The sequence below is a fragment of the Rattus norvegicus genome, chromosome 14 (genome assembly GCF_021556685.1).
Source record: "Rattus norvegicus strain SHRSP/BbbUtx chromosome 14, alternate assembly SHRSP_T2T, whole genome shotgun sequence".
Lineage (NCBI taxonomy): Eukaryota > Metazoa > Chordata > Mammalia > Rodentia > Muridae > Rattus > Rattus norvegicus.
Window position 1 is genome coordinate 100,770,416 of NC_141547.1, and position 25,293 is coordinate 100,795,708.

The window sequence follows — 25,293 nt, forward strand, 5'->3', positions numbered from 1 at the left end:
TTATTAACTAAATTTAGAAGACTTTTCTAATGGTTTTATAATTACTATTATCAATTTATCATTTTCTTGTCAGTCTGAACAAGAGGTACAGAACCCTAATTTTGTAGTTCCTAGAGTGAACTGGAGTAACCAGCCGAATGCTGATAAATTATCTCCATTATCTAGAAGTTTCTGTTTATTTTTATTTTTATTTTCTTGAGACAGGGTTTCTCTGTGTGGCCCTGGCTGCCCTGGAACCTCGATTTGTAGTCCTGGCTGACCTCAAACTCCCAGATCTGCCTGCCTCTACCTCCTAAGTGCTGGGATTACGGCATGGGTCACCACATCTGGCTCCACTATCTAGAAGTGTTTTGTCTTACACCCACTTTGTAGATTTGGACCGGTTTCTCCAGTTGGGATAAATAAAGTATTACTAAGTACTGAAGGTCTCGAGAGACCAGAATCAAATGATAGTCAGTTTGGGTTGTTCTAAGATGTTTTCGGTTCTACAGGGCTTAATCTTCCGGCTCTAACACTGACGACGCCAGGCCAATCTCACAGCTGTCTTTTAATACTTGACCTGTGATTTTTTTTTTCCTCTAGAATTACGGACCTATTTCTGAAAAAGTATTTCTCCTGCCAATGTCATGCAGAATACACACAAATTAGGCCCTAAAGTTTAGAGTAATGTACTATTCTGGCTATACCTGCGCCGAGGGTCTGCGCACTGTAAAGTCTTTGAAAACTGGCCTCTGAGTTTTCATCCTACAAGCAAGGAAGCGCCGGGGAACAGAGAAATGAATTAAAGATGGCAAAACTCGCTTGCTTAACATTTCCTATTTTTTGGAGGTTTGTTTTGCAACTTTAACGTTATTAATCTACCCGAGCTTTCTACTTTTCATTCAGAATTTATATCAGAATCAAGCTAATAAATTAAAGATGAGCTAGTTCATTGTCGCGTGGTTTAACATAGACCTAGTATGTTAATCCTGATGTGCTTGCTACTAGGGTTTTTAAATTTTTATTATTATTATTTTTTTCTGCCTTGTAGCTGTGGTTTAGGCAGCAGCAATAAATCAGAACAAAGGAATGAAGATATTGGGGCTTTAGGGAAAACATGTATTAGAAAAAAATTGGCACTAAGGGCTGTATTGCATTAAGATGAATTTTAGAGATACGGGAGTAAGAAAATGCAGACAAATAAATTGTATAAATAATCTGAGAAATAGCAAGTCTGTACAGACCCCAAGAAACCCTGTAAGCTACCATCAACGGGACTTTCTAATTCCTGTCCAAACAGACCAAGCAGGTACACCGGGCTTAAATAAATAGCCAAGAGAAATAGGCACATGGCTAATGCTAAGAAAAGAGGGGGGCAGATAAAGCTCTTTCAAATAGCCCCAAGGATTGGCATAATAGAAGTCAGTGTGGGGCCTGACATAGCATCTTCTCTGAATAGGGCTTTATTGCTGCTTCAGGCACTGATAGTGCAGACACATGCTAAGACAACCACAGCCCAGGAGCCTCACGGTACAACTCCCGCCTGGGAATGCAGTCCAAGATCCAGGGGATTCACATTGGCAGCCTGGACGCAGGGGGCACAGGAAGAGGTTAATAAAGCAAGGGTATGAATAGATGACACCTCAAGGAAGGTTGATGGGAAGAAGATGGGACAGCAGGATGCGGGGGAGCACAGAAGGCTAGGAGGAACAAAGGGGCCTCTGCTTAGACCTGAGCTCACAGAACCCTGTGCATTGGGAGAGATCTTCATTGTCAACCACAGCTTCTAAGCCTTACAGATGGTGACCGCTTTTGTGAGCCCTGAGCTTGCTTTTGTGTGGTTCACTCATGCCTTTCTTGTCTGTAGAACTTATAACATGATCTGATCCAAGCACCCCTCACTGCCGAGGACAGACACTGTGCCTACTCTTGTCTCCGATGTTCCCTAAGCATTCTTTTTTTCTGCTCACTTGACTAGTTATCCCCTGATTCTGCATTCCATCTCCTCACTGACCCCTCTATCTCAACGACATTTCCCTTATTTTTTTTTTCCTGTGCTTGGGATCGAGCCCAGAGCCTCATGCACGCTTGACGAACTTCGCAAATTCCCCTCCTGAGTCCGTTACTCCAGCAAGTTGTACTGTCAGGACATCTGTGGTAAAATACTAGTGGTCATCTCAGGCTGGTAGTAACCTTAATGATGACTACATTACCCCAGTCAGCAGAGATGAGCTCTTGTCCTTAAAAAATGACACCTGAAATGGTAGCATGTACCTTTAATTCCAGAACTTGGTAGAATGAGGCAGGAAGAGTAGAAGTTTAAGGCAGCCTAGAGAAAAAAGAAAAAAAAAAAAAACAGGGAAAACTGGGATATTCCAATAACCCATTGGTATCATGGGTTTGCAATAGTTGAGGGCAGGCAAAGACAATCACTTTTATGATCTCCTTCTCTTACCTCTTTTATTTAAAAGAAAAAGTTAAACATCTTTCTTTATTTATGATGGCACTGTATGCATAACACAGTGGAAGTCAAAAAATAACTTGCAAGTTCTCTTCTACTATACAACTTCCAGGGATTGAACTCAGATCATCAGCCTTGGCAGCAATCACCCATATACTCTGAACCATCTCGCCAGCCCCACCTTTACCTCATAGTCAACGGAGAGCAATGCATGGACTTGGACTTCAAAACTCATGACAACCCAGGTTGTTAAATGTAAAGTTAGAATGCTCAGGAACAGGAAAGACACAATTAGAAATCAGTAGTAGAGAATTTACACATCAGCCCGTGATTTCTTGAAGAACAAAAGAACGTTGATTGATGCAAAAATTCGAAAGTAGATGAGAAAGACCACAGCTAGTGGGGGGGGGGGGGCTGTACAGTTTGTCAGTCAAAGCTGAAGATTTAGACTTGAGCTCTTGTGGGGTCTCTAATCTGCATCAGACAAAGGAAAACATTTTACAGCTCAGATACTAATGTGCAGATGCCCAGGACCCATAAAGGTAACTCCCACTTTACGCCTAGCTTCCACTGTGGCTTTTTGTGTTTCTTCCTGTGGAGGGATCCCCACGATCTTGAACAACATTCTGGGTGAATCTAAACTCTAATAATGTGTTTCTTGGCTTGAGAATGGGCAGTGAGCTCCTGTTTGCAGGTCTGCATGAGCAGCTGAAACCCCGGGCTCCCCAACCAGACTGCGGCTGACACCAGGCTGTTTCCAGCCTCTGGTCGAACGCTAAGTTCATTTTAATACTGCACCGTCAGTACTTTGTGATTTGTCCTCCCACCACGTTTCCTCTCCCAAATCTCTCTTGCATAAATGATTTACTATTTGTCCCTAAAGCCGAAGATTTTATGCCTTGTCTCTCTCGATAAGAGGATACTGCGGCTGCTTTCCTTTTGTGCTGTGAATGGTTTTTATTTTGTTAATTCAAAGTTCAGCAGAGTAGCTGGTTCAGTGAAGAGCAGAAAACATCAAGGTTCAGCCACTGCAATGGCTAAGACAGTCAATCTTCACTGGCCCATTATTAATAGTACCCTGTTGAATTTGCTCTCCTAGAGTAAGTTAGCAAAGTGTGTTTCTTAAAATAGGTTTTTACATGTTCTTAGCTCTCCAAACTAAATGCATTAACGACAGGGCACTTAAGGTACTTAAGATTAAGTTAAGAATGGAAACTTTTAAGTCTTAAAGGATTTTTTTTTCATTTGTAAAAAAATGGAAGCAATTCTTTCTGGATGTACCCTCATGTAGGAATGCAGAGTTCTATATTTAAGATGGGATTATGAGATTTAAATTTCTCTCCAGTTTCTCTTAAGGTGGCACTTGGGATATTAACGGCACAAAAGGTATACACTGTAGTTCTTTGTTGCAGGACTCAGTAGAGTAACCTGAAAGATACAAACTAAAACAAAGTAATAAACAAACTTACGAACTCCGTTAACAAACTTACTAAATTTATTTACCCAGATAATGTCGGAGTGTTGTCCAAACTCAAGAGCAATCTCTGAGGTCTCTTCCTTGCTTACTGTTGCAGAAGAGGCCTGATCCCTTGAATTGCCTTTTTTTTCTCTCTCTCTCTCTCAAAACCCAAATTCTCAAAGCAGCCAGTGCTCTTAACCACTGAGCCCACGACTCCATTTTTGGGCTGTGCTCCAACAGTGGTGCTTGGATTTAAAGAGTGGTTGGCGTTTGGAAGTGAAGTATTAGCTACTCTTCTCATTGCTGTGGCCAAGTACCTGACCGCCGAAACAAAACACAACACCAACTCTACCCAGGGCACAAAAGGTTTATTTTGGCTGAGCGTTTTAGGGGTCTAATCTGTCATGGTGGGAAAGGGGGGAAAAAAAAACCAGCCCTCAGCTACCTCAAGAAAATCTAATGATAGATACAAGAACACCTTGGAGAAACCCTGAGTGAGCCTCTTCTGCATGGCTCACGTGGAAGACGTAAAAGGTCCTGGAGAATTTTGCTCCAGTAGAAATATTGTCAACTTAAGCCAAAAGAAGCAGTGTGAAAAGAAAAAGCCATCAATTCTCAAGATTCACAAATAGGAAATAGGCTAAAGTTGTACAGTTGCAAACACTCTCCCCTTCTCAATAAAACAGGCAGGAAGATACTGATTTTTAAGGACCATGTGGTGCTGAGGTAGTTCCAAGGCCTTGAAATCTAATGGCATTTCCTCACCGCATTTCAAATCTGCCCGGGACCTGGGACTCTTTTCCTCCTCCGTTTATCTTCTTCCTTTTGGAACCACAGTGCCTGTAATTGTCCTAGCTTATCTCACCATTGTATTTTCAGAGCAAGGAACTTGTTTTCTAGTTTTCCAGATCCATAGACAGAGAAAACATGAACTTTAATATGGATTACAGCCAGAACCTAACTCAAGTGTGGCTTAGATTATAAAGGGAAATGAACAGATAAGAGAGATAATAAATCCTACGATTAAAAAGTACATTTCCTAGTTCCTGCCTATAATCTCAGCCCTTAGGAGTCAGAGACAAGAGAATGCCCCAAGCTCAAGGTCAACCTAGTCTACGCTCGGAGTTCCAGACCAGCCAGGGACACAAATTGAGACTCTATCTCAAAGTCTTCTACTTTGATGAGAGAAGCCGTGGGTAATGGTTAGTAAAGAACACATAACTGGCCAAAGTACTGGGAATAAAGAGCTCAGTGTTCAGCCCTGGGTGGGGCATCTGCAGTGACTTCTCTCCATCCATTCATTGAAGAAGATGGGGAGAAGGAACATAAGAGCTGAGGAGGAATGCTGCGGAATGTGACCCTCTGGACGTGACGTCACTGTTGCACACTGATGTTCACAGTTCACAGAGTTGTAGTCACCGAGGCCAGACCAAGGCAGTTAAAATTCCAACACAGATGGTGGAGAGACTCCACCCCACTAAAGAATCTGTTGTTGGTTGAGGGTGGGACCACTGTCCTTTGGGGGTATGGCTGCTGGTAGGTTACATGGTTGGCTGCAAGCCCTGGACAATGCTAATTAGACTCAGAGGTTTATTATTAAGCAAAAGTAAAAGTGAAAACGTGAAGAGGACGGGAATCTGGGAGGGGGAGGGGTTTGGGCACTGTGGAGAGTGAGAGGATTAGTGGAGAGATATGAACAATACACATTTCATAAACATGGGTCTTTCAAAGAATAAGAAACGTTGCTAAAAATAATCACCTTTATATTCAATGAATTTTTACACGTATTCAAAGCACTATGTGTAAATATATAGTTATTTTATTTATATGTGGGTAGCAGTTACTGTTAAAGATTAGCATACATGCAAATCTAAAATAGCCATCTTTTCAAAGTTTTCTTTCCTCCTCAGAATAAAAGTGAAGATCTCAATAATCTTTTCCTATAAAAAGACTTGCTATAAGCCTGCGTTTTACCAACCGTATTCTGATCATTAATTAGCATAAAGTAGCCTGCATACAACTGTAGTCTAATTTAGACTAAAGGAGGCAAGATTAATCTAACAACATCACCCCACCTTATAGAAGAGAAAATAAGCAATTATAGGAGGAACAGGAGTGTTAGTCTATAGGAGAATCAACAACTAGTGAACGATCTGGAAGAAAACACGTTTATTGATCTGAGCTATTGTATCAGCTTTTGTTATATATGCTTTAATTATGTATAACATTTCCATTTAATACTAAAGCATTAAAATTTAAATGGTAAAAACTGAAAGCTTTCCCTAAAATAGTCAGGAACAAGGCAAGAGTGCCTACTCTCTGACTGCTGGAAGTCCTAGCCAAAGCAATCAGTCAAGAAAAAGAAATAAAGAGACACCCAAGGAGGAAAGGAAAAAATAAAATTGTTCTGCTTTTTTCCCCTACAGAAAAATAGATTTACCACATTATAAAGAAAGCATACTTCCTGTGTACTGTACCCAAAAGTAGTTAAGGCTGAGAGAGCCATGGGCATGCCTGTGCTATCACAATATTATCCACAGTAACCAAGAGGTACAGAGCACATAAGTGTCCATCAGTGATTAATGGATAAAGAAACTGTGGTGTTCAGTGAGGAGGAAAGGTGGGAGACGGCATCTGTACCAACCGCTCTGCTGTCTCAGAAACAACCTGCTGATACTTCAAAAGCAACTATCCTGCAAGGAGGTGACAACAGAACAGAGATGAGGAGGTGTCAACAGAGTGGTGACAAAGAAAGGGAGTATGCTTGATGAGCAGAACAAGAAAGGCCAGGTCCTGTTCCAGCGCTTAGCTCCAGCCCGAGGGTCTACATCCCCAAAGTGGAGTGGGAGCAAAAGGTCAGAATCTCAGGGTCAAACAAGGGGGGAGAGCTTCGGAACACTTTCACTCCATGCTCAATGCCAGATAATTTACAGAGGAGAGACAAGAGTCAGAGACAGACACAGAGAGACAGAGACAGATGACAGAGACAGAGACAGACTGCACCAGCTGAGTCCAGGGGGTGGGGAGGAAGCAACAGAGGTTTAAAAGGGGACAAGTAGGGGTGGGCAATATTTGGTATGTGATGGTTTGTATATGCTCGCTCGGCTCAGGGAGTGGCACTATTAGAAGGTATTGCCCTGTTGGAGTAGGTGTGGCCTTGTTGGAGTGGGTGTGGCCTTGTTGGAGTTGGTGTGTTGGAGTGGGCTGATGTCTATATGCAGGTGAGGGCAGGCACAAGATAAGGCAAGGCCTGTGATTGGGCAGTGAAAAAGAAAGGCGGGCTGACAGAGTACAGAGAGAAGGAAGGGAGGTGGAAGAAGGGAAGGACCACCAAGATCTGTGTGGCTTTAAATAGCCAGAGGTAGTTATGAATATTTTATAATGGATGGATGATTATAAGACAATTTGTCATAACAAGGTGGGCGGCTTATATCAATTTCAACTGGCTCCGAGTTTATCGTGCGGTCGTTCCGTGGGCGAGAATTTACTGATATAAATCTGATTGATAACTTACAAGCTTCGAGAGTTTTGATCTTACCAGGTGACAGGAATCTGTGACAGCTAACTGTGAGATGGGCGGTTGCTGCTGGGGCTAACCATGGAGGCAGCTAGACTGCTGCTGGGAAAATCCTCTTTTAATTATTTAACACTACACAAATAAGTAAAATAATTAACTAATAAAGAAAATCACAGCCAGCACCCTCCAAACACACGGGGTTCTTAGTCTGTATACCACAGAGTTAGTGGGGAAACCCTCTTTCTGGCATTCTTTTGTAGCGGTGAGAAGCCTCTTTTTAATAAAAGCCCCGCTGAGTCAATGGATTGGAGGCTGTAGAATAAAAGCTCCCACCCCCTGCACAACCCAGTCTGGTAACCCAGGCGACTGTCAGACAACTATCCTCTGAGTCATGGCTTGCAAAATCGTCCATCTGGACAGTACAGACTGAGTCGGGGCTGCCTAATATTCCATTCAGTGGTCTGCCTGCTGTACTCTGAAGTGAGGCTCCCTTACCTCCCCACGAGAGGGCTGAGTAGTGGCCCTACCTATCCACCAGAGCACACACCATGGAATGCTTGCCCACAGCGCCGTCTAGTACCTAGAGGCCGACGCGACCTCAGGCTATATTATCCACAGCCTGGCTTGCAAGCTACATCATCTGAGCAGAGAGGAAATGACGCAAAGATCAGAGGACACCAAGCCAAAGACAGAAAGGCACTTGGCACAGGGACGGGTCCGACATCTGCCCTCAGACAACATAAAGACTCTGCACCTCTGGGATGTGGTCACACAGATACAGGCTGCACTGCACACCCTGTGAGTGGCTGTCCTAAGACAGTCTGCATCTGCACACACGAGTGACAGCACAGAAACTCTTTCTCTCTCTCTCCATTTTCAAAGATGGACTCTTACAAAGGGTTCTCCCAACGCTGGTCTACAGTTTAAGTTCTTCCTGTCTCCGCCTCCTGAATGCTGGGATGGGTGTAGACCACCAAGTGTTTGACCCCTTTCTCATCCCTTCTGCCTTTAACTGGACTGACACCTCAACCCTACTGCAACCTATTCCCTTCTGAACACGTTAAATACATCAATGGAAATAACATCGGTAACCAAAACAATCAACTCATGGCCTAATCCCAGTTGTCCAAGTTCCATTGCAGAAACACAAGAAAGAGGAAAAATTTAAAAAATTAAATGACAATATGATTTTTCCAAAAACTACGAATTCTATGTTAATGGATTCTAATAGAAGTGAATTAGATGATATTCTGGACAAAGAATTCAGAAGAATGGTTTTAAGAATATTCAATAAAATAAAAAGGGCGCAAACTCCTAAATTAATAAAACATAAATAAATAGGTGATTGAAATAAGGATGTCAATGTAGGACGCGAAAGATTAACTCAGCAAGAAATACAAATAACGAGGAAGATCTAAAGGGAAGTTTCTGGAAGTGAAAACGATCAGATAAAAGCTCGGTGAGAAGCCTTATCTGTGGAACGGATCAAATGGGTGACAAACTATTACAGCCTGAAGACAGAATAGATTAATTTTAGGATGTTCCGACAATGACAGATAAAATAATAGGAATTTATGAACAGAACATATGTAATCTGTAAGTCATCATGAGAGGACCAGATATGTGATTTATGAAAATCTTATCAAATACAATAAAATTGAAAGTGTCTTGAATTCGATCTGATTAAAGCAGTGAATTAAAAGCAAATAACAGAATGGCAAGGTGGCTCAGTGGGTAAAGACACCATTGACAAACCTGACAACCTGAGCTCGAGCCCCGGGATCTACACGGTTGAGGGGAGTACTGAGTCTTGCAAGTTGTCTAGCCATGTAAGTGCAATGGCAGGCGTACTCACACACATGCACACATATATACACACGAACACACACATTCTCACATACATGCATATACACACATGCACACATAACACACACATGCACACACATACATGCATATACACACATGCACACACATGCACTCACACAACACACATGCACACACATACATGCATATACACACATGCATGCAGGCATGTACACATGCATACACACACATTCACTCACAAGCACACACATTCATATACACATGCACTCATACAATACACACACTCACACAATGCACACATGTGCACAAAGACTCACATTTACACACATGCATACACATACACTCACACACATATGCACACCATGCACTCATACAATACACACACTAACACAATGCATATACACACAAAGACTCACATTTACACACATGCATACACATACACTCACACACATGCACACACATACACTAACACATACATGCATGCATACACACTTACACATGCACATGAATACACACACTCTTTTTAAAAACTTTATATTGGTTGTGAATCTCACATCATGCACCCAATCCCACTCTCTCTACATCTACCCTCCACCCTGTAACCTCCCCCCAAAACAGACAGACAAATCTCACCACGAAAGCTGCAGGGTGTCATCATTTATCACACAATACACCCCTTTATCCAAACAACTTTTCTTGCAAATAGTCATTGGTCTGGTTTTGGGCTTGTGGTTCTGCTACACTATCAATACTGGATCCTAACAGGGCCTCCTGGTTGATATCTTGTTGTTGTTCTGTGTCATGGAGATCCCCAAATGTGCTTCAGCAGTTCCCAGATGGGGTGGACATTGGGGTGGGCTAACTCAGAGCTCTTGATCTGGGCCTGGGCGGTACCTCAGTTGGTCAGGCTGACAGCTCCCCCATGACTACACCACCAGGGCCACCTCTATTATGCCACCCAGCCAAGGTACAGGGCCTGCTCTCCTGACTGCTTCAGTTAGCAAAGCAGGGGTAGGGTATGGGGGTGGGGGAAGCTCGCCCGCACTTATGCTTTTGGAACCAGCTCTCCCACACTGCCCAGGTGAAGGGCAGGGCCATCTCTCTCACATTCACACCCTTGGGGCTGGCTCACCCACACCAACCAACATCCCAGGGCCATCTCTCCTGAGCGCAGCAACCATCTAGGGGTGGGGCCACCTCTCCAACCCTCACACCCTTAGGGCCAGCTCTTTCACACTGCCCAGGTGAGGGCCAGGGCCATCTCTCCCTATCCAGTGTCATGCCACCATGAGGCCAACAAGGGACATCTGCATGAGCCATGGACACCAACACAGACTCCTGCTGCCCCAGGGCCATGGACCCAACCATCTCTTTAGGTGACATTGGCAGCTACTCACATCAGGCTGCTCCTCGATACCCTGGACTCTCCAGCCCCGCCTCTCTCCACTGTGCACACACTTCTGCCTCACTTTCTATCCCATCTCTCACTACGTACTTTCTTATCTTACTGGCGTGCTGCCCTGGGTCTCTGAGTGTCTTCCTCTGGGCACCACGTGAGAGTTGTCAAGGATATATATGTTTTAAAATAAAGTTAAACAAAACAAAAACACCACATGCTGGCGACTGTGGGATACAAACAAAGTGAGTTTAAGAGGAGGGTTTACAAATTCCTACTTTAAAACAATCAAAAGCCAGGCACGTCGGCACATGCTTTTAAGTCCCTCACTCAGGAAGCAGAGACGGGCAGCTCTCTTTGAATTCCAGCTCAGCCTGGTCTACAGAGTGAGATCCAGGACAGGCAGAGATGCATAGTAAAACTGTCTTTTAAAAAAATCAAGGCGACTAGAAGACGATTCAGCAGATAAAAGTGTGTGCTCTTCTTGCAAAGGCCCTGTGTTCGGTTTCCAGCACCCACAACAAGCCTTAGGACCATCAGTGGTACTCGTGGGATGCCGTCTCTCAAAGTGATGTTCAGGAGTACCCTAGACTTCCAAGAACGATACAAACGGTTGCTGTCACTCTTTGTGGTCCGAAGAACTTGATGGTAAGATTCTACTGCTGAAGACGACTACACACACATTGGTCAGAAAACATGGAGAAATAGAGTAGAAAGCTTCTGCCCTGCCTGCCGGCTTTCATAGCACCAGGAGGTGACACGCAGGCTGTAACACGAGCCTTTCTATGCCCACCCCAGTTCCCAAATAAGGCTCTTAGCCGCCCAGCTGGGCTTTGCTTCTCACCAGCTCTTAATTCAATTATCCCATTTATACTCATCTCAGTTCTGCCACAGTGCTGGCTAGCTACCTCCCATCCCAGCCTGTTTCTTCCTCTGTGTCTGTCTGGCTGACTCTCCCACTCCTTCCCAGAGTTTCTCTGTGTGTCCAGAAATCCCACCTTACTGTTCTACAGTTTGCTATAGGCCATAGGCCTTTTATTTCAATCAGAAGGTGCCTTAGGCAGGCAAGGAAGGACAGAGTCAAATCTTTACACATTGTACAGAAGAATCACCCCAATAGCAGGCTGCTGGAGGCTGTCACCCACAGTCTGACTGAGCTCTGTGAACTACAATAAGCAGCCAACATGGCAAGACATGCTCCAGGATGCAGTCACGGCACATGTTATGGCGAGAGCCAATAACATGCTGACTGGACTTAAGGACTGCTGCACGGAATATAACGCTTGCTGTTGCTGTAGATCTACCATGGATCCTGGGGCTCATGGGCCCCGGGGGTGCACCGCTGATATTATTTTGTTAAATGATCATAATATCAAACTGTCCATTGAATTGATATCTCCTAGACTTCATCAAAGAGATTTTTTTTTTTTTGGTTCTTTTTTTCGGAGCTGGGGACCGAACCCAGGGCCTTGCGCTTCCTAGGCAAGCGCTCTACCACTGAGCTAAATCCCCAATCCCTAAGAGATGTTTTTTAATGGTTCTGATAGCAGTTACTATAAAAATTCACAGACGGACAAAGCAGAGAGACTAAATGTCTGTCAAGTACTTGGCCACAAATTGTGTGCATGCATGTGTGTGTGTGTGCGTGTGTGTGCGTCTGTGTGTGTGTGTGCGTCTGTGTGTGTGTGCGTCTGTGTGTGTGCATCTGTGTGTGTGTGTGTGTGTGTGTGTGTGTGTGTGTGTGTGTGTGTGTGATGCTCCTCCTCTCAGAGCTCAGGTGCCAATGCAGAAGGGAAAAATAGACTAAGAGACATGACAAGACAGCTGTCCTCAGGATTCCACAGCAGCTGTGGTTTCCTGCACAAGAGCTACAGAAGATCAGTCTCCTCAGCATTCAGGTTTGGGCCAGGAAGGGTTCAGGGGCCTCCAGCACAGCTGAGGAGCTACTGGTGTTTGATGGCTGCTGGTCGCAGGGTAGTTTTCTTAAAGGTTACAGTCCCCAGTAGGTTAGCCGTGATATGGCTCCATTCAGTATTCAGACCGCACAGACTAGACATGGTGGATCGTTTAAAAAAATGAAAGTAACCAAGTTCAGAGCAGGTTGGATGCAGGAGGAGTAGGGGGTGAATATTACCAAAATATATTGTATACGTATGGAGTTCTCGAAGAGTTAATGAAGCCTATTTTAAAATACTTGCAACCAAATTTAACATATCATTTATCATGACCAAATGGCTTCATTCCAGAGATGCAGGGATGATTAAATACACATAAATCAACAAACTTGATAAGTGGATTCTTGGACAGAAGTCATACATCACCCTGGTTAAGTACAGGGAAGTCCTTAGATAAAGTCTAATATCCTTTCACAGTAAATACCCTAAGGAAACTGGGCCCAGCAGAAACGCATCTCAACGTAATTAAGGTTGTTTATGGCAAACATAAATGGGAAAAAGATCGAAGGATTTCCTCACAAATCAGGAGTGAAGCTAGGGTGTCTGGTCTCTCTGGTTTTATTCAATAAATTGCCTAAAGGTTTTTTAGCTACTGCTAAAAGACATGAGCAAGAAACAAAGGGAATACAAATAGAGAAATTATTCCTATTTGCAAACTGAGACACAGTTAATAAGAACCCCAGGGGCTTATTCCGTAGGTAAAGGCCCTTGCTACCCAGCTCTCCTATGGAGAGACGGGAGGCAAAGACAGGAGGGTACCGAGAAGCTAGCCGGCCACCCACGGTAGAAAAGAACACAACAAAATCCATCGAATAATGTACATACCTGCTTTTTCTGGCTGATTAAAGTGGGTAACAATATGTGGTTATCACTATGCACTCTTGGCTTTGTAGCATTAAGTATGGTGACCTCAGCTGGCTTCTCTAAGAACAGGAAGGGTGATAGTCAAGTACAGCACTCATGATGGTTTATCCTGTGCTAGACTTGAAGTTATGAACTTGGGAGCTTTACATGAGAAACATGAATTTTCTAAATAAATTTTAATGTTGAGTCGAAAACTCCCTTAGGGGATAATCTCTCTAAGTTTGCCATGTTTATACAGTAGAGCCTACGGTAAGAGTATATTTGAAGCAGCGTCTTATGTAAATCACTGTACTTGGCATTGTGAGAAATACAAGTGAATTGCTCCAGTCTCTGGACTCAGGGATCCTGTACCAAGGCAATAGGGAGACTTTCTGGTTGTTAAATTACGTTCCAATGAATCATTTACCTTTGCAACTCTCCTTGATTTATTTTTCATCAACTACTTAAAAGTCTTATTAAGGTGGCTCTTCAGCCTGGTCAAGGTGAAGTCCCTGAGGCTCTTTAAAAACACACAGAGGCATGTTATCTCCTGGCATGCATACATGCATGCATACCTTTGCACATGGTCTACGGTAGAACTGGGGCGTTGTTGCTGTTGTCACTGTCCTTTCTTAGTGATCAAGTCCCTGAAGGATGCAGATAATTACAAAGGTAGGCATTTTCTCTCTTGAATGCTCTAAAAGCTGATTGGAATTATGTTTCTCTAGCTTGCTGAATGTACTAGAAATTATTAGATTCTGTACTGTAAATGAGAGAATTTATGACATGAAAATTATCCCTTAATAATATAAATGAGGGAAAGGACTATAACCATGACAAAAACATAACTTAGAAGACGTATTGTCTTTCCACTGGAATCCAAAAGGTGGAAGGAAATGAGTGTAGCACCCAGGAAATAAGTTTCTGTGTTTCTGTTGTCAATCAAATTGAGATAAAATTATTAGTGACACTATATCCACTATGCTAATGGGACAACAGCTATTAAGTTTTAATATTTTAAACTCATGCATTTACATTCTTGTAGTATATACTTACACAAAGAATAGTATTTTAAAATAATTATCCAAATATATTATCTAAAACATACTAGATGACCTGACATAGTCATAAGCAACAGATGATTGGACGCAGAAGTAGTCGTGAAATGGAAACACTCTTAGCCATTCAAGAGTTAGAGGTAGGTTTGAAATAATGAAAGGATATGCGGGCTGTGATTTCCTTCACATGAAAAAGGCCTGTGCTGAAACTTTCCTATATAGTCTAGAAAGATTCTAACAATTAACAGAGTCCACCTCCAGAGTGTAGGTGTGGAGATTGAGTATGGATAATATGTGTGAGTAGTTAGACATTTCACTTTCTAATAATATTAACGAATAGTCTACAAATAAAACAATATCAAGTTAATTTTCTAATAAAGTTAACGGTGATAAAAATGAGCACATACCCTCTTTATCTGACCATGTCCATGGGCCCATGTAGAGTTAGTTCCCTACTTTAAACATGGAACTCCAAAAGAGATCATGGTTTTAAGTTTTAAGTCCCTGACATTCCCAGCCTTACACCATGAATAACCACATTGCCCCCAGTTGAGTTGTTGGGGAGATAATTCAAATTTCAAATATTGTAGCTGATATCCTGTATTTGTGTGTGACTCTGGATATGAACACTTGGCTATCAAGATTACATTTGTTAGACTATCCTTTATGCTTGAGAAAGGTTCTCAGAGTGTTCACTTATGCCTGCCTGTTCATTTCAATGGTACTTTTCATTATCTTGTCCCTTGACTACAACTGGTTGGATTAAGAATGGATACTCCACCCTATGTGCCTTCCCATAGGAATTCTATGTGTCCACTGACTTGGACTGTTGGCTCAGAAGAAGACAAGTTGAGTCCATTGGACTCCTTTTCAAGACCTGGAATTGGAAAACAGCAGATAAAACTAAAAGTCTGAATGTGGTCACCATAGGCTTAACTGCAAGCTAGCATGTGGAGGGTGGGCTTGGCTGATGTGGAAGAGAGATGAGTGTACCATGAATTTGTAAAAGGAAGGATGACTGGCTAATGCCCTCATAGCTTTCTGACTCTCAGTCTACTTTCAATTCATATACACATATTGGAAGACATTGTTTTTGAAATAACAAGTAAATTGTTTACAACCAAAAGATTTTTACTTATGACACAAACATGGTGGTCTTGTCTTTTGTTTGTTTGTTTGTTTGTTTGTTTAATTTGGAAGTCCTAATTAATAACCACAACAAATTTTGACCTAGTGAGAATATCGTTCTTCCAAAAAGTTTGAACTGGCATTAATTCTCCCCAGAGAGAGACAGGCACACCTCATATGATTGGAAGAAGCACATACTGATTGGACCCTTCTGAAGGGCAAAAGAATTAAGTAGAGATCAAAAAGTATAAAGAACAAGCGTCCTTGGGTTCTCCTTTCAAGAATACAGCAAAAGGCCAACAAGATGGCTCAGCCCGTAATGTGCTTTCAGCCCAAGTCTTGTGATCTGAGTTTGATCCCCTGAACCCACATAAAGTTGGAGAGAGAGACCCAACCCCATGAAGTTATCCTGTTATGCACACTGCTGCATGAGTGTCCCCGTGATATCCGTACAGTTACACAGGTATAGTGGTGTGAGTAGGAATGCCCCCCCAATACTCAGTCATTAGGAGGTGTGACCTCGTTAAGGTAGTTGTAGCCTTGATGGAGGAATTGTAGCACTGGGAGGGGCTTAGGGGTTTCAAATGCTCAGGCTTAGCCACTCCCTTCTGCTTGCTGCCTGCAGATCTTGACGTTCAACTCTCAGCTACTCTCCAGCACCTGTCTCCCTGTGTGCCTCCATGAGTCCTGCCAAGCTGATAATAGACTATACCTCTGAAACCATAAGCAAACCCCAGTTAAATGCTTTCTTTTTATAAGAGTTGCCATGAGTTGTTGTGGTCATGGTGTCTCTTTATAGCAACAGAACATGGACTAAGACAACATATAATCAGAAAAAATATTAAATGGTTATAATATATATATATATATATATTACATATGGTACAGATCTGTAGAAGCAGCATGCGTGATACTGAGTCGTAAAGATTGTGAGTTTCAGGTTAGCCAGAGACACATAGCAAAATACCATCTCAAACCACAAAGACAAAATAGGGAACCCAGCTTCAGCATTGACTCTCACAAGTGCTAAGTACACCCAGGGGACAGAAGGAAGTGAATGCTGCTGCTGCTGCTGCTGCTGCTGCTGCTGCTGCTGCTGCTGCTGCTGCTGCTGCTGCTGCTGCTTTATAAGTGAGTGTTGAGGCCCGTGGATGTTTAACAGGCCTTTCTCACACGGTGACCAATGAGAGGTACTTAAATGTGAGTTACATGAGAGCAGGGCTGCTATTTATGTGCAGTTGGGTATTCATAGCGACAGACAATTTTAAAGGAACGAAGAGGGAAATCAGACTTTGGACCCAAGTATGACTTATGAAGATCTCTGTTCCAAACCTTTGCTTTCAACTAGAGTTAAGTATGCTTTTCCACCTGTGGTCTCTTTTCCCCCGGGACTTATTTTTTACATGATTCTGGATATATAGCTATAGAAAACAGATACACAAACCAAACATTTACTGATCTATATCATAAAAATCATCTTGAAACAAGTCTTTAGAATGCCTGTGATTTTTACTGGTTATTAAACATGAAAGCAAATTAAAATGCTAATGAGATGGGAGTGCTAGCTTCGCTTTACCTAAAAGGTGACAGTGTGGCTGAATACTGGATGCACGACATGAGCATCAACGTCTTCCCAGTGTTGATTGATATTTTGATTTTATAATTATCAGTTCTGAGAATGTTGCTTCACAGAGAACGAATGGCAGAGTATGTGTTGGGTCACTTCAGAAACTGTTGGAAATTCTGACCTAGACTCCAGATGGAATTCATTTAGTGTTTTTCTTTTAACAGAATTTACGGCAGCAACTCAAGCATCAGCTTTAGCACCAAACATTCTAACACAATATACCCCAAAAGTCTGACACTTCCCTGCCGAAGAATAGGAAAATAACCACAGTTTTTTTTTTATTTTTTGGACTTGAGCCATTATGTGTCTACAAGAGCAGAAAACCTTTGCATATAGTAAAAACACTGAAACTCACAACATATAACGAATCTAGGTGTTACAGGCGGCTCCCACAGGCACTGCACGGTATGGCAATACATACAACGGGAAGTGTGCATGTTGGGTCTTCAGAGGGAAGTCTGCCGGGAAGCCATAGAACAAACGCAACACGGCCAACAGCTCCACAAATATTGGGTTTTATTCTGATTTTGTTTTTGGCCATTGTAAGTCCAGAGATTGCTTACTTCTGTCAAAGTTTTTCAACCTCCACATCAGGTTTCAGGATCCCAAGCAGGGTTGTGATTCACAATTTAAGAAGTTAGGCCTTGGGGGCTGGAGAGATGGTTCAGCGGTTAAGAGCACTGACTGCTCTTCCTGAGGTCCTGAGTTCAAATCCCAGCAACCACCTGGTGGCTCACAACCATCTGTAATGGGATCTGATGCCCTCTTCTGGTGTGTCTGGAGACAGCTACAGTGTACTTATATATAATAAATAAATCTTAAAAAAAATAATTAAAAAAAAAAGAAGTTAGGCCTTAAACTGACATGTAGTTTGTAACCAATGTGTCCCTTTGTCTTTTATTTAACTCAAAATGAGAGGAATGAAAGCTAAAACAAGAAATGCTTATAGAATGTGATGTCGTCAGAGAAATTATAAAGTCAAATGATAGAATTAATAGACTAATTAGAGAAATATAAGCTTAACAAGATTTTTGTTACATATTTATTAATTACTATAATGTTTGCAGCCATTGCTAGGGCAATTTGGAGGTTTGATGCTTAGTTATGAACTCAAATCTTTATCACGGATTGTTTTACGTGGAGAAAAATCCCCTTCTTGTAGACACTTAACACCATGTAGCTAGTTCCTCAGCAGCTAGTACTCCGAAACAAAGAACATTTTTTACATTGTTGTCCCAAATCACATTTTTTTTTCTTTTGCAGTTGTCTGCCTTTTAAATCTGGATGAAGTACTGCTTCGGGAGGAAATCTGACAAACTAATTCTGTGATAGTTGTAGCAGTGTCAACCTGGATGTTAGAATAGGGCTCTAAGCTATGGCCAGCTTAGCCCCAGGCTCTATTTCAATTTCAAGTATAATACTGAGATATCGTAACGACCAGATCCCGGCCAAAAGACTGTGCTAGTCATAGCAATCAATTTGCGAAATGCCAGTGCTTTCACGCGTCCAAGTTTGATCCTAAACTCTCACCAAGTTGCTGATCAACTGGAGGCAGAAGGGGAGGAGTTAAGAAGATGCTGCTGCCAGGAAGATGTCTTCTCTTCTCACCCTGACTTACTATTGCTGAGGGACCAATGTAAGAAAAAAAGAAGATGCACAGCAAGACAAATAAAAACATCGCTACTGGAAGTCGGCTAATTTTATGTCTAGCAAAATGAGTCACCTAAATTTTTAAAGTTAATAGACTGATAATAGTGTGGTTGTCTTAGTGTTCTATTGCTGTGAAGAGACAATCATAAAAGAAAGTGTTTAATTGGGGCTTGCTTTCGGTTTCAGAGGTTTTGTTCATATTCATTGCAGGAAGCACGGCAGTGCTGGAGAGATAGCTGAGAGCTCTACATCCGGATCAACAGGCAGCACGAAAAGAGAGTGAGGCACTGTGCCTGGCTTAGGGTTTTGAAAACCTCAACCCTGACCTTACCCCAGTGACACATTTCTTCCAACAAGGACACACCCCTTAATCCTTCTCAAGTAGTGCCACTCCCCAGTGATAAAACAATCAAATACATGAACACGTACACGGGTCACCCGTTTTCAGCGAGTGCCACCAAGGCCATTCTTATTCAAGCTACCGGATTCTTCTCCCTGGTCCCCAAAGGCTTGTAGCCATACCATATTGCAAAATCCATTCAGTTCAACTTCAAAAGTTCCCACAGTCTGTCACAACCTCAATAGTGTTTCAAAGTTCAAAGTCTCTTCTGAGACTCAAGGCAATCTCTTAGCTGCAATCTCCTGAGAAATCAAAATCAAAAGCAGACCATCACTTCCGACAGACAGTGGCACAGGATATTACGTTACCATTCCAAAATGGAGGGAAGGGAGCAGAGTGAGAAAACACTGGACCAAAGGAAGATTGAAAACCAGCTGGACAAACTCCTAACTCTGCAGCTCCATGTCTGATGTCAAAGTGACCTTCACATCTCGAACTCCTTTCAGCGTATTGTTGACTCCAATACACTTCTTTCTCTTAGGCTGGCCCCATAGGCTGTTAGTAGCTCTCCACGTCACATATCCCATGGAATCCAAGGTGAACTTCATATCTTCATACCATGGCCTCTCTGGGCCTCCATACAAGGACACCCCTGACACATGTCTGCCCTTAACATCTTTTCTTAACCAAGAAGGGAGATTCTATGACCCCTGTCTTATAATCTTGACTCTTCAGCCAGAACATGTGGCCAAAGTTGGTAAATTCAGCTGTTTGCTCAGGCTGGAACTGGGCCCCCAAGTTCCATTACGTCTTCACCAGGATTCGAATGTTGATGGTTCCTTCATGGCTTAAGATTTTCTTTGGTTGCTTTCTATGAGTTTGAAGCTGGGGAAGGGACTTGCCCTGACGTCAGCACCCCTTTTATTCCATTTAGCATTGCGCTTTTCTTTAAACATTTTATCTCCTTGAGCACTGGTCCTAGCTCCGTTGCACTTCCTGGTGCTCCTTTTCTCCTCACACTGTACACTTTGTGTTTTTCTGTCGGCGCCTGCGCCGCCAGTGTGTGAATATCGGGTGTAGGTCTGCGGGATTGAAAGAAAACACGTACACGGGTCACCCGTTTTCAGCGAGTGCCACCAAGACTTTACTGAGATCTCCTTATATACCCGAGGCAAAAGCTGTGGGAAACAACAAGGCAGGTGAAAATCCCCAACCAGGGTGGAAAGTTCCAGGCCCAATCAGGGGCATAAACAACTTCTTAAACAACAACAAGCTGGCTCGGTGGGGAGGAAGGGTGCCGTGGAAAATGTCAGCCCCAAATCAGGGGCTAAGAGCAGCTGCCAAGGGTGTAAACAACTTCTTGCTATAGCAGGCTAAAAGGCTCAGCGAGGGGGAAGGGAAACACCAAGGTAGGGCCCAACATTTTTCCTTGCTCAGCTCATTCCTTTTCACTGTATGTCTGCATAAGAGTGACCATTAATAACCAAAAGACAGAGTCAATACTAGACTGTCTTAAAATCCCCTTTGCCAATACCATTAATCCAAAACTTTTCAATTTAGCCTCAGGCATATTATTTTTTTTAATTTTTGGACAAGGGTAGAGAAGGGCTGCCAAAATATCACAAGAACTGTATCTAGGTCACTTACTAATATTCTTTTCCTCTGAAAAGTCTTGAACCAGACCATAATAATCTACATTACTGTCAAAATTGCTCTCTTTTATGCTCCTACCAGTATGGTCCATTAAACTCCACTTAAAGCACACAACTACTTTCCTAATCCAAAGTCCCAAAGTCCACATTCCTTCAGCAAGCAGCATGGTCAGGCCTGTCATAGCAATACATCATTCCTGGTATCAATTTCTGTTTTAGTCACTGTTATATTTCTGTGGAGGGTCACCACAGTCAAGGCAGCGCTTATAAAAGAGAACATTTAATAGGGGGCCTCCTTACAGTGTCAGAGACTTAGTCCATTGTCATCAAGGGGATCACAGTGATACACAAACACTCATGGTGCTGGAGAAGTAGTTGAGAGTTCTACATCTGGATCTGCAGGCAGCAGGAAATGAAAGAGAGCCATTAAGCTAGACCTGGGCTTTTGAAACCTCAAAGCCCACCCTCTGTAACATACTTCCTCTGACAAAGATAAATCCTTCTCAAGTAGTGTCACTCCCTGATGACCAAAGAGTCAATACACGAGCCTATTTGGGAAAAGTCTTATTCAAGCACCACATAGATAGTGAATAAAACACAAAGAATTAAGATTCTTGAATATGCCAGGCATGGTGGCGTGTGCCTTTAATCCCAGTACTAGGAAGGCAGAGGCGGTTTGACCTCTGTGAGTTCAAGGCCAGCCTGCTCTACATGGCAAATTTCTGGCCAGCCAGATCTACAAAGTGAGACCCTGTCTCAAAGCAAAGACAAACAAAAAAAAAAGATTCTTGAACAATAACAATCTAGAAAAACTAAATTTAGAAGATGTAATTTACAGTGACAATAATGTACAATTAAAAAGGAATAGATTGATAAGTATTAGACTATATAAACAAAAAATGAAATAATTATCAGTTCTCCTACATATATTTTGTTTGTTTGCTTTTTGAGATGGGGTTTCTCTATATATCCCCTGGTGTCCTAGAATTCACTCTGTAGACCAGGCTGGCCTCAAACTCAGGAGACCCACCTGCCTCTGACTCCTAAATGCTGGGATTAAAGGCATATGTCACCATCCTGGTCTTGTGTCATATCTTAATGCTATATTAAAAATCTAATTTAATTGCAAACAAAATCACAATGAGATTTTCTTTTAGAATTTAAAACGGTATAATATTTGTTTAGAAAAATAAAGGGCTATAAATAATAAAAAAAATCTTGAAAAAAATGTGGAGAGGGAGTCAGTAAAAGAGAAATCCCAGGATTAAACTTAATTTTATATAAGGATTAAATAAATGATCAAATGAAATATATTAACATTATTTTTAATATATCTGTGACTCCTACCTTTAAATATGCCCTACATGTTCTATATGTGTGGAGCTCACAGAGATCCACCTGCCTCTGCCTTCCAAGTGCTAGGATTACAGGCATGAGCTTGGCTAATAAATATTTTTAAACTCTAGAGCATGAACAATAGAGAGTGAGTTTTATTAGACTTCCAGAAGAAATCATCATTCATGTTTAAGAAATTGGAATTACTCTCTTCAGAAATGTGATATCTGTGCTGCTTTTAAATTGCAAAACTGCAGAGAAATTAGAGAAATGCATATGTCCTTTGTCTCCTGGAATTTTCTGCATTTTGCATATTTCTGATAGAGTAGCAGACGTTATCTTTCATCTAATAGTGCAATCCTTAAGGACTTTTGACTAATTCTCTAGTATCAGGGTTTGAATATGAAACGTCTCTCAGAGGTTCAGTTTTTGAGATCTTGGTCCATGGCCTTTAGTGTTATTTTGAAGATTGTGGGGCCTTTAGGTAGGGCCTTGGAAGGCTTGTCCCACCCTTGGCCCCAGGTAGCTTTCTCTGCTGGCTGCACAACCACAGTATGACCATTTGATCTATCTCGCTTTCCTACCGCAACAAACAGTCAACCCTCTGTGCCACGACAGACTGAGATCTTTCTGTGGCCATGAGCCAAAATAAACCCTCCATTCTTCGGCTTACTTCTGCTTGGAGTTTAGCCACAGGAACACAAACAGAGTTGATGTATATGGTGAGACAAAGAAATGGAAACCTAGGGTCCAGTCAGGCACCAGCAACAACGACAACAAATGGATGAGTCCAAGCTAATTCCTTTGACCACTGTGCATATGAACTCCTGGATACAACACAATCCAATCACGCCACCCTGACTTGATAAGAATCTGTACAATTTGCAAAGGCTGAAGACCAGATAGAAGACAAAGTTTTTATGCTCAGCATCTGAGTAACTGAATGAAGGGTATGGTTGTATGTGCTTGTTTTTTTGTTTGTTTTTTTTTTTTTCACAAAGATTTTATAGGAAGCGATTTGTAAGTGATGCCATCAACTTGAAGTCATTGCTGGGAATCAGTGTTGTCATCCAGAAAGGACTGCAAAACTCTCACCAGAATTTTTCCAGGTTAATCACAACATCCTCAAGCACTTAGACTCGATGTAGCTGTGTCTTCTACTTAAGGCAGGCAAAAGGACTCTACAGTCTGTATATGATTGGTCTCTGTGCGTGTAATAAAGGGATCGGTCCATTTAGAGTCATTTAGTAGCAGGGAGGTCCATGCAGTAAGATGTCTCTGTCTTTATTTTCTGAGTCAACTTTGTGAAGACTGCTCACATCATCCTACATTGTTTTTGAGAAATCAGTAAATGAGTTGAGCAGCATTTATTTGGATCAGACTAAAAACAATCAATTGAATTTTGTCAAGCCCTTATTTTCCAATTTAGAAACTGGCTTTGGAAACAGGATACAAATGTTGCTAATGATACAAATATAAGGAGTTCCACCTTTTAAAGCCCCATTTTCTCAGGGGTTCATAAATAAATACTTTGGGGGCAGCTTGGAATACAGAATTACCCATCATTACTCCGTGCCTAGATACAGTGTTTCTGATGTCCTCATGCCTCTACCTGGAATAATTCTCCAATCTGTCGGCTATGTTGAAAGATAGTTTGTCCAAGACGAGTACACTATTTTGGCTATTATTATGTAATTTTTCAGACACTGCTGGATAGGATGAAAGCCACTCTCTGCCTAGCTTGGTCTGCTGCAACTTTCTGAGACAGAGAAAGAAAAGCAGGTTTCTAAAAACCTACTTGTCAAATAGCTGGGAATGACAGCACCAGTGTATCTGTGAAAAACGGGTATTTAACAAGATGGGTGGACAGGAGAAACTGATATGTCAAATATTTCAATCTAGGATCAAATTGGAATAATATCAAATGTGATTATAATCTGAGGCAGTAGAATTCAATTTTCCTTGTGTGATGGGAATTTCTCAGAGCGGGTCCAGCCTCACAGATTACTGCAAGGTTGATGACACACTGATTCCTAGTGCCAACAATGACTTCAGGCTGATAGCAACGTTTAAAATTGCTTCCTGTAAACTCTTTGGGAAAGTAACAAGCAATCTATATTGCCTGAGAGTGACTTTTAGCTGAGGGGCTCCACCCAAGAATCTGGATTTAATAAAACAAATATCTTCTTTTCGGATGCAAGTTCCTCACAAAAGTTTTTTTTGTAAAAGCAAAGTATTTTCATTTTCTTATCTAATGCTTTACTTATTTATTTTATGTGAATCAGTAAAAGAGTCGAGCAGCATTTATTTAGATATACACCGGGGCATATGTGTCTACCCCACCCATGTGCAAGGGCCCTGATAGAGTCAGAAGAGGGCATCATTTTAATGAGAAAAGGAAGATAGACAATCAACTAAAAATCACCCAAAGGTAATTTTCTTAACAAAGATCGTATTTAATGAACAAGGTGGAAGAATTTCCTGGTTATAGATGAGTACTGAGAGGACAGAGGATTTTGTGACTGGTAATAGATTAAAAAAAAAAATCTTGCCAGAAGTTGGCTAGCTTAGCATTCCTCACGCATTATATATAATTCATGACCTTGTTCCTAAGACTCAAAGAGCTTACAATTAAAAGTTTCATGTTATTTCTAAAAATCATGCAGACAAAGAGGTAAGGAGGAACCATCAAAACAACCAGACATTTTTTTTTTGTCTTTTTGGCTAAGCGAGAGCAGTCTTGCCTTTAAGATGACAGTCAGTGTGAAGGTTAGGGATCCTTAAGGCTTGAAGTTTATAGTACGTGTTCTTTCCTATTTGGTAAAGAACTACCATAGTTACTGGCACGGTTTTGGAATGTCCAATCTACTTTGCTCATCCCAAAAAAATTCGCTGTGATCAAAGTAATGGAAATAGGAGAGCTGGCTTTAAATCTGAGTCATGAAAAGAAAGACCCTGCTAGGCTGAGGTAGAGCATGTGCTTGGCCAAAGTATATGTAGCCCTAAAGTAATACCTAGCATGTGTGCACCACACACACACACACACACACACACACACACACACACACA